Here is an 11,125-nt window from a genome sequence, read left to right on the forward strand (position 1 = left end):
CGGGGTAGGGGGCCGCGGGGGGCCGCGGGGGGCCCCGGCCCCGGGGCGGGGCAGGGCGGGGCCCGGGGCCGGGCGGGGCCGGGAACGGCTCCTCCGGGGCGCGGGGCGCGCGTGCAGGGCCTTTCTCCGCCGCTGGGCCAGGCCGGGCTGGGCTGGGCTGGGCTGGGCGGCGAGAGCCGCGGCCCGGCCTGGATCCGGGGCCGCCGCGGAGTCGGCGGCGCAGGGCGGGGCGGCCCGGATTTAAAGGGGCCGCAGCACCCGCCGCCGCCGCTGCCGCCGGCCCTGCGAGGAGGCGGGGTGCGGAGCAGCGCCCGGCTCGCGACCGCGGCCCCCGAGTAAGCTCGCCCAGCCGCTCTGGGTCCGGCTCAGGTAGGACAAGGCGGTGCCTTCGCGAGTGCGGCGGACCCGCTGAGGGGCAGACAGCGCGCCCTCGTCCCCGCAACCTGAACCCCACCCCACCCCTCCCGATCCGATCCGATCCGACTCCCGTTCACTCGGGGATCCCCAGGCCTCTCCCCCAGGTCTGAGAAGGGTCTGGGCAGTGGGAAGGGGAAGGTATGGCTGGAGCTGGTGCGGCCTCCAGCCGGGGTACTCGGCGGCGTGGCCCTGCCTGCACCGACACCCGTGGCTACTTCCCTTCCCAGGACCTTTCTCTAGTCGGCGGGATAAAGGCATGTTGGGGACAGAAGATGCTCCTCCTTCGTAAAATAGGGGCAGTGGGATGTTTTCAGGAGTAAAGGGGCTGATCTGTGTAGGCGATGGACACAGTGACTGTCTGATCTATGTAGGTAATGGGCACAGTGACAGTCCCAGAGCGGGTCTGGCCTCCCAGGTGCCAGGTGCAGGGAGGCGGGAATCTGGCACAACCGCAGATGAAGCGCCCCAGGGCCCCCAGCTGTCCAGCTCCTCCTCTCCCTTCACGGCTTGGCGCTCACGTACACTTTCATTCGTGTGCCAACCCAGGCCTTCCCCAGGCCTCTGGGGAAGTGGGACTGGGAAGGGGACAAACCTTAAAGGGATTGGTCCAACACAGGCTCAGGGCGGGCACCGGGGCCTCAGCGCTATCCCTCATATTCCTGGGTCTTGGCCCTGGCGGCAATGACCCTGAAGGCCCTGGGGAGGGGCCTTTTGGGGACGGGTTCAGACTGGAAGATGCTGGGCATTTATTTGTCTTCTGCTTTCAGCCCAGACCCACACCTGGGGCAAGATGGAAGCCTGGGAGCAGGTAGGGCCTGGGCGTTCGCCCCCGCAGAGACATTTCTGCCAGGAGCAGTAAGGCAGGGCCAGTGGCAGAGGGGCCTGGTGCTGGGGCCTGATGCAACGACGCCCCGTTTCCCGCTGGCGGGACGCCAGTGCCTCTCTCCCAACTTGCTGATGAACGGGATGGGCCGAGACTGGCCTTGTGGAGCCTTCTGGAGGCGACCTGATTGTTCCCGGGGCGTCTGTTTTCGCACCTTCTGTGTGTAGCAAGGGATAAGATTTTTCATTTGGGCTGTGATACAAAAGATTTTTTTTTTAAAATGTGTATTGAAGTTTTAAATGAGTTGATTTAAGGAAATTGAACCACTAAAAATTAAGGAGATGGTCTGTCAGTAACTAAAGTTTGGGAAGCTCACCGGGTCCCCTCCCCCTCCACACTTCGGTTTTGAGGCAGGAGGAGCAGGAAGGGGGGTTGGGGGGATGGCTCTGGAGGGGCGTGGAATTCTGCCCTGACCCCTAGAGACTGCAAGGCCTCTGTCAGAAATGGGACTGCTGTGGTCCAGGGTCGGGGAGGAGAGTGGTGAGATCTCCAGTGATGGGAGAGGGGCTGGGGTGAGTTGATTGGAGGGGGTCACACCCGGAAACTGGTGGCTGAGTTTGGGCAATCATAGGGGTCCAGGCCGTGGAGACTGAGGGTGGTCTTTCTGATTCCCCCAGGCGTGCTGTTTCCTCCCCCTGCCCCAGCAGAATCCCAGGAGGCGGTCCTCTGGGCCACACACCCACTTAGGAGCCTGCACTCACCACTGGGCTGTGAGTGGGTCGGCACCAGGCTTGCCTGTCCTGCCAGGACCGTACACCGAGGGCAAGGAGGACAGTGTGGTGCTGCTGCCACCAGGAGGCGCTGGAGAAGGTGACGCGGAGTGAGCTGAAGCCTAGGGGACTCTGGCCCCCAGGGCCTGCAGAAGTGGCGTCGTTGCTGTGAGGGAAGGCCCACTTCCGACCCTCCCCGCAGCCTCTGCACTCCCAGCTGTACCCTTTGAAATGGCAACGGTTGGCTGGCTCCTGGCCGGTTTTCCAAGGCTCTCTGCGCCCTTACTACAATGCATTCCTTGGGGTCTGCCTGCACGCCAACTCTCTCTGACACTTCTAGGCAGGTGAGCTCTGCCTGCCCTCCTGCCACCCAGGATGGGGCACCCCCTCACCCAAGGGTTCACCTTCTTTGCTGGGGACAGTGACACTGGCCTCCCCTCCCCCCAGGAGGGAGAGTAGAGCCAGATGGGCGTAGAAAGTCCTGCTTTCTCTCCCCACCAGGTTGTGGGCCTGCCTCCTTTGTGTTTCTTGCTTCCCACAAAGTGAAAATGCCTTTGAGTTGGGATTCCAAGCCAGCCCTCAGCCCACACTGCCTTCTGGAGATTTTCTGGGACAGCCTCTGGAGGTGGCTGCTCCTTCCATCCTTCCTCACTGGGCTTCCTAACCTGTGGCCTAGGGATCCAGGGTTGGGGAGGTCTAAGAGCTGAGATGAGAAACACAAAATATATCTTAATTTTTTTCTAACCTCTAACTGAAACTTGGTATTTCCTTGAGTTGTGAATGGAGGCAGCAAAGTCCAGCAGAATTCGCAGTGCTTGGGGCTGTCACACAGCAATCTCCTGGGCTTCCATTCCGCTGGAGGTGCTGCAGCCACCGCAAAGCAGCAGTTCCGCACCCACCGCTACCTGGTGTTGCTAGTGCTGATTGGTCCTATCTCTATATCTGGTAGTGTGATGAGTTAATAAAGAATCACAGGTACTTCTATATTGTAACTTGGTGTGTGTTTTTATAATTTGGTATTTGCGTTTCAATATTAGCAGTCCTTCTGTAATGCACTGCATTTTATGCATCTTAAAATATGGTTCTGTCCTGGCTGGTGTGGCTCAGTAGATTGAGTGCCAGCCTGTGAACCTAGAGGTTGCTAGTTGATTCCCAGTCAGGGCACATGCCTGGGTTGCCATCCAGGTCCCCAGTAGGGGGCGTGTGAAAGGTAACCACACATTGATGTTTCTCCCCCTTTCTTTCTCTCTCTTAAACAATTTTTTTAAAAAATATGTTAAAAATGAAAACAACATGTTTCTGAGCAGAGGTCCTTCATCTTCTCTCCACGCTGAGGGTGTCTGTGGCACAGTCTGGAAGTCCTGCCTGGGCCTCACCTCATCCCTCTGCTGGCCCTTCTTTCCTTGGATGCCTCCTTCTCGTGTTCACTCATAACAAGGTCCATGGGGCTCAGAAAGCTCCCCCTGGGGGAGGTGACCCTGCCTGGACGACAGAGGCCTCCCTGAGAAAATGAGGTTAGCAGTCTGTCCCGCCTGGAGAGGGGGCCGGGTGGTCCAGCATATGCAGATGTCTCTGTTGAAGGAGCGCCCAGGCCGGCCAGGGGAGAGCTCCGGGAGAGGGGTGCCAGGGGCAGGCAGGATAGGGCAGAACACCTGCGCCAGCACACCTTACCAGTGCCCTGGGGTTTCACCCTTGGGGCTGTGGGTAACAGCAGGAAGAGGAGAGGAGGGTGCCCTGGGGTCAGTAGTCAGATTTGCATTTGGAAATGATTACTTGAGCCCAGAGAAGGGACTAGAGCGAGGAAGCAGGGACACCAGCCAGGAGCTCTTGCAGGGAAGGAGTCCAGAATAAACCTCTGTGGCATGAGAATTATTTTGTGCTGAAGGCATTTGAAAATAGGCTTTTTCCTAACGATTCAGTTGTTACAAACCCCTCCCCAGGAGCAACCAGAGGAGACTGATCTAATCACCCAATAAACTCAGGCGTCCTCGCAGCGCTATCAACCCTACCTCCTATCTGCCCCTAAGGGCCCCTTACCTTCCTAGTCATTTGTTCCCCTGTAAGTGCCTTTCTCCCCCTCTCCCCCTCTGCTTCCCTTATTAGGTTGGTACTTAAGCCCCCAAATTCTAACTGCCTAGGACTTGAATAAAAATCCGTTTTCATTCTTGTTAATCTGTCTTATGTCAGTTTAATTCACTGTCCCAAACTACTGAACACAAGAGGGCAGAGGAAAAGTTTTTCTGCCTTCACCTAGGCATCTAGGAGAGAGATGGCCTGGAATGGGGAGTGAGGCTAGAGATGAAAAGATGGGTTCAGGACAACCTTAAGGAGACTGTAGATCACTGAGGTCAAGAGCACGGACTAACCCCGACTAGTGTGGTTCAGCAGGTTGGGCCTAGTTCCTCCAAGTGGAAAGTCACCGACTGGATTCCCCGTCGGGGCACTTGCCTGGATTGCGGGCCAGGTCCCCAGTCTGGGCATGTTCAAGAGGCGACCCATCGATGTTTCTCTCTCACACTGATGTTTCTCTCCCTCTCTTCCTCCCTCCCTTCCCCTCTCTCTAAAAATAAATACATAAAATCTTTTTTAAAAAAAAGCGCATGGACTGTAAAGACAGCCTGCCTGGGTTCACAGTTGTGGCTCCACCCCTGCATGACTTTAGACAGTTACTTAATCCTTTCGGAGTCCATTCCCCAGGGGGCAAGGTGGGGAGGATTATCCATCAGAACAGGCTTGATAAGACTGCGGTAATCACCCCGAACTTCTGTGATTTAATAAAGGTGTATTTCCTACCTGGCATCTCTTGAGGGTCCCCTGGGGCTCTGCTCCTGGGACCAGCCCAGGCTGCGGGATTAACCACCCCACGGGAGCTTCACTGGCAAAGGGAGGGAGAGCTCCAGAAGATCCGGCATTGCCCAGTGAATAAATGCCCGGGCCTCTAAGTGACACTTGGCTCTTCCATCTCAGGTCCTTGGCTGGAACTCATCACATGGTCTCACCTCAAGGAAGCAAGTGAGCTAACATACATAAAAGGCCCAGAAGGCTTCCCGGCGCAAGGGAAGCACTAGAATGTTAGTACTGTGATTACTGGGATGTGCAGCCAACTGGAACTGGAGGACATGGTGAGGCCACAGCTGCCCCCCTGCTTCTGGCCCACCGCTGGGGCCCGGGGGCAGGCGTGGCGTGGGGGCAAGCGGTGGTTCGGTACTCTTGGATTTAACGGAGCAGAATCAGAAGCAGCTGGCTGAAGCCCTCTCCTGGTGCCGCCTCAGGCCTGCCGGGACCCAGGAGCTCAGGTGCTGAGGTTGGGCCCAGCTCGCAGGCAGACTCCAGCTTCCAGGTGGCCCCAGTGGGCATTTCATCCGCCAGCTTGGGTTACAGGTGAGGTGCGTTCCTGACTCAGTGGGCTGCAAGGCTCTGGTTGGCCAAGCCTGGGTCACGTGCCTGCCCCACCCTATGCACAATGGTAGGGGACAAATGTATCCCTAAAGGAAAATTTCCATCCAGAAAAGAGATGGAAAATGAGCAGGGGGATAGGGATGGGGAAAGTGTAGCAAACCTGGGAGGTGCAGCCAGGGAGGCTTCAAACCCCTTCCCTCGCCAGAGCTCCTGTCTGGGGGAACCGCAGAGCGGAGGGTGGCGGTTGGGGCATGGAGGGCTGTGCCCTTCCCAGCAGCTGCCCTTCCTTGGCACATCCCTTTAACAAGGGTGCAGGGGCAGCCACCCTGCCAACTTTTGGGTCTGTCCTCCAGCCCTGTTCTCTCAGCTCAGGGCCTGCCAGACAGTAACTGCTGGCAGGGTGCTGAGGACCCAGCCTCAGTTGCTAGGGCCTCCCCAGACCTCCCCTCACCTGGTCACTGGTACAGCCTGGCTGTACCCCGTCCCACCGTCAAGCTCCTGGAAGCCGTCAGCCCCTCAGGGCAGCCCTGCAGAGCCTTGGTGGCTTGGTGGCCTGGCACCGCACGGGGCTTATGCAAGGAGGGTCCTTGCTGTCCTGCCCAAGTGTCAGGATTACAGGGTAAGGGACACGCGGTAGGTCCAGCATGTGCACGGCCCCCAAACCCCCTCCTCCCTGAACATGCTACCTGAGCTCCCCATGCTCCAGGCGAGGGAACACAGGCTGAGCAAAGGGGGTGCCCACAGCCTGGGGGCGCACAGGGATGTGCAGGGGCTGAGTCCAGGCCGGAAGGCCGAGCGAGAGAAGGGGAGGCAGGCAGGCCCTGGCATGGGAGAGACCTTGGAGCAAGCCAGGGCGAAGATCTGAAAGCCACATGACTTTTCCAGGAGGTTTTCCATGGGCGGGGGTGGGGGGAGGAGAGGAAGGACAGAGCCCTGAGCCTGACCCTTAGCCGCTGCCCTCTCCATGTGACCCCAAACTCCTAGCCAAGGGAGAGCTGGGTGTGGGAGGAGGCAGCCTCTCACTGCTCAGCCTGGGATTCACGTTCCCTGGCAAGTGTCACACTGACCTCTCTGCTGTCCTGGCCAGTTTGGGAGCCTGCACCCATGGAAGGCACCTCCCTCCCCTCCCCCCACCATCCTTCTCATACCCCTCCTCTTCCCCATCGCCTGGAGCTGCTGTCGACCAGTCTGCCAGGCCCAGGCGCCTGGCTCTGCCCGGGGTCGCCACGAGGTCTCCCAGGGCCCCCTACCCTTATGCTTCCTGAGGGACCCAGTTCACTTTGGCCTGAGCCCCGGCCACTTCCTCGGGGGCTGCAGGCCCTTTCCAGGCAAGGCAAGCAGGGCTGGGGACTGGGCGGGAGGGGTCCCGAGCGCAGCTCGTGGGGCTGAGTGTCCCTGCCCACCTTGGGCACAGGACTTTGAGACACGCGTTGACAGACAGGGCCCCGCACCTGGCCCCCACCTGACTCCCCTGCCCTGCTGGGCGTCACCGTTGCCACCGCCTGGGGCGCAGGCTGTTGACATCTGTTGCACAGGTACGCCCTGAGCACCCTCAGGGGATGCCGGCTGTCCACCTCTGGGCCTAGTGCTGGCAATGGAGCTCCGAAGGGAGCTCCCAGCCTCCAGCCGCTGCCCAGGAGGCCTCACAACTTGGTATTACCCAACTCTCTATCCTCGTCTCTTCCTGGTTTTATTTCCTGGAGGACTTAAACCACTTGTCTTTAAAAACGCCCCACCCGGGAGAACCAATATGGCGGCGTAGGTAGACACACTGCGTCTCCTCGCACAACCAGAACTGACAGAAAATCGAACGGCAAGGAAGTCCGACACCAAGGAAATAAAAAATAAACATTCATCCAGACCAGTAGGAGGGGCAGAGACGGGCAGCCGGGGCGGAGAGGACTCACGTGGCCGTGGTGGGACTGAGACTGGCGGAGTGTGGGATGAATGGGCAGGCAGTCCGAGCACTAGCAGACCCTGAGGCCCCGCATTCACGCAGATAAACCGAGAGGGCCGGAATCAGAGTGGCGGAGAGTGGGGCAGGCAGAGCAGTGGGTAGCACCCCGGGGCCCCATATTCGCACACAGATAAACCGGACAAATGGCAGGGAGCGAAGCAGACCGTGCAACCCAGGGCTCCAGCTCGGGGAAATAAAGCCTCAAACCTCTGATTGAAAACGCCCGTGGGGGTTGGGGCGGCAGCAGGAGAGACTCCCAGCCTCACGGGAGAGGTCGTTGGAGAGACCCACAGGGGCCTGGAGTGTGCACAGGCCCACCCGCTCGGGAACCAGCACCAGAGGGGCCCAGTTTGATTGTGGGTAGCCGAGTGAAAGACAAATCCGGAGGAGAGTGGAGCGGGTGCCATTGCTCCCTCTCAGCCCCTCCCCCACGTACAGCACAGTGACCAGCGCTACCCCGCCCTGGTGAACACCTAAGGCTCCGCCCCTTAAAGTAACAGACGCGCCAAGACAAAAAAAAAAAAAAAAAAGGCCCAAATGACAGAACACTTCAAAGCTCCAGAAAAAATACAACTAAGCGAGGAAGAGATAGCCAACCTATTGGATACACAGTTCAAAACACTGGTTATCAAGACCTCACAGAATCGGTTGAATTTGTTCGAAAACCAGATGAAAAAATGAAGCCTATGCTAAGAGAAACAAAGGAAAATGTACAGGGAACCAATAGTGATGCGAAGGAAACTGGGACTCAAATCAATGGTGCGGACCAGAAGGAAGAAAGAAACATCCAACCAGAAAAGAATAAAGAAACAAGGATTCGGAAAAATGAGGAGAGGCTTAGGAACCTCCAGGACATCTTGAAACGTTCCAACGTCCAAATTATAGGGGTGCCAGAAGGAGAAGAGGAAGAACAAACAATTGAAAACTTATTTCAACAAATAATGAAGGAGAACTTCCCCAGGCTGGCAAAGGAAATAGACTTCCAGGAAGTCCAGGAAGCTCAGAGAGTCCCAAAGAAGCTGGACCCAAGGAGGAACACACCAAGGCACATCATAATTCCATTCCCCAAGATGAAACAGAAGGAGAGAGTCTTAGAAGCAGCAAGAGAAAAGGACACAGTTACCTACAGAGGAGTTCCCATAAGACTGTCAGCTGATTTCTCCAAAGAGACCTTACAGGCAAGAAGGGGCTGGCAAGAAGTATTCCAAGTCATGAAAGGCAAGGACCTACATCCAAGATTGCTCTGTCCAGCAAAGCTATCACTTAGAATGGAAGGGAAGATAAAGTGCTTCTCAGATAAGGTCAAGTTAAAGAAGTTCATCATCACCAAGCCCTTATTACATGAAATGTTAAAGAGAGTTACCTAAGAAAAAGAAAATAAAAAATAGGAACAGTAAAAATGACAGCAAACTCACAGTTATTAACGACCACACCTAAAACAAAAACAAGAGCAAACCAGGCAAACAACTAGAACAGGAACAGAACCATAGAGATGGAGATCATATGGAGGGGTGTCAATAGGGGAGTGGGAGGGGGAGAGTGGGGGAAAGGTACAGAGAATAAGTAGCATAGATGATAGGTGGAAAATAGACAGGGGGAGGGTAAAAATAGTGTAGGAAATGTAGAAGCCAAAGAACTTATTAAGTATGAGCCATGGACAGGAACTATAGGGGGGGAATGTGGGAGGGAGGGGGTGGGCAGGATGGAGTTGAGTGAGGGGGGGGAAATGGGACAACTGTAATAGCATAATCCATAAATATATTAAAAAAAAAAACCGCCCCACCCCCCACCATAGCCCTGACACCTCTAGGCTAGGCTGTAGGCATTTGCAGGAAGGGCTTAAAGGAGGTGATAGACATCGCCTGGGGATTTTCCCGGGGAGGGGGGTGGGTGGGGAGGGTAGCCATGGGAAAAGGCTCCTGGCTGGAGGAGCAGCCAGGAGAGAGTCACCAGCTGGAATGGTTAGGAACTGAGCAGGGTGTGCATCCCTCCGGGGTGAGGGAGTGGAATCCAGGTCCCGGGCGCAGTGTGACCTGGAGGCTTCCCTACCCACGACCCTGTGCCGCCACGTAGAACAAACTATCCCTTGGGCCTGGGGTCTGAAGGAGCTTGACCCCTGTGATCCTCAATACAGTGGCCTGTCTCCTGCGGGCCCAGCACCCACCGCTAGGCTTGGCTCCATCCTTCAAAGCAAATACCCTGGATCTTCAGTAAATCATTATGAAGGGACAGATTAGTTTTTGAAGGGAGGGACGGGAACTGAGGAGGTGGGCACAATGCACCAGGCAGCAAGAAACCAAATCACATGACCTCTTGCCTCCCATGCTCCCCGAGTCCCCTGGAAAGTCGCCACTCGGGTCTCTTCCTGGCTCCCCACTCTTTCACCTCCACCTTGGCTGTAGTGTCCTTTGTGACATTCCCACCCCACAAGCTGACTACCCCAAAGGCACACCTAGGGAGCATAACCTGGGAGGGGCACTCAAGGTCGTTCTGAAACCGGAAAAGCCAGCCTTTGGGCTGCCTGTCACTACCAGGATCAATAGGTAGAGACAGGGACGGAATATTTGTGGGCACTTTATTCACGTAGCCGGTGATCTGAGAAGACGGTGGGTTATGTGCCCCAGCAGACTGTCTTCCCTTGAACTTTTAAAAGCAAGTTTATATGGGGGAAAGGTGGGAATTCGGGAGGGGGACACTCCTAGGAGGAGTTCAGATACGCAGACAGGCTGGTTCTCGTGGAAGGGGGAGCTGACTGGGAGTCACGCAGCTTCTTCCTGAACCGGCTCCCTTTGTCCCTGTGTTATCTCTCCGTCGGCCTTGGCATTCCTCTCTTCCCGGGACACCTGTGGGTTCATGGCCAGGGAGGCTTGCCTTCTCCGGTCAGGGAGGAGAGGTATAAACCATTTGCTCCCAAGTGTCCTTGGTCAGAGGAGATAAGGTATTGCCATTCACCAACTGGCTGTCAGTTGCTCAAACTGTCTGCCTTGTTTAATTTTCTTGTCTCAGTTTTTTTGTGTCAGGTTTGGTTTTGTTTCATTGTTTATTTGGTCTTAGTTCCCCATTGCACTTGCCTAGGAATTTTCCTAGCTTCTTACTATCCTGTCTCAGTTCTACGCCAGCCCCACTCGAAGATGCAGAAACTGAAGCTGGTCATTTGCCCAAAGGTGGCAGGGTGGGGGATGGTTGACCTGATTCAGGCACCAGGCTTCCCCCCCCCCCCCCGCCCCCCAAGTGTGCCATGCCATGCCCTGGAAGGTGAGGAGGGGGCCAGTGGGCCCAGGGGAGGTTGGGGGAACTCCCTGCAGCCCAGGGAGGGGAAGGACAGCAGATGTCAGAAGGGGAACGCAGAAGGGGACAGAGTCTAGTTGAGTCTGGCGTCCATGATGCCAGCGCCCACTACCCTGGTGTCTGCTGGCTCTTTTGGCTCCCCAGGCCCACAGAGCCCGCAGCTGCTCCCCATCCCTGCTGCCTGGCTGCCTGCTGAGATGTTATCAGGTTGGCGGCATAGGGGCTGGGGATCCCCCTGTGATGACAGCTAGTCATGGGATGCTGACTCACTGCCGGCCTGACCACCTGACCAGGCCTAGGCTGGCTGAGAGGGCCCCGCCAGGGGGTTCCCCTGTGGCAGCCTCGTTTACCTCTCCTGGCCTTGGGGGAGGGCAGGGGAAGGACCTGTACTCCCAGCTGGGCATGCTGGGAAGGCCACAGCTGGGGATCCCCAGGGGGCAAGGGTCTCCAGGCCCTGCTTCCCAAAGGTGG

This window comes from Desmodus rotundus, chromosome 10, assembly GCF_022682495.2.
Source record: "Desmodus rotundus isolate HL8 chromosome 10, HLdesRot8A.1, whole genome shotgun sequence".
In the NCBI taxonomy this organism is placed as follows: domain Eukaryota; kingdom Metazoa; phylum Chordata; class Mammalia; order Chiroptera; family Phyllostomidae; genus Desmodus; species Desmodus rotundus.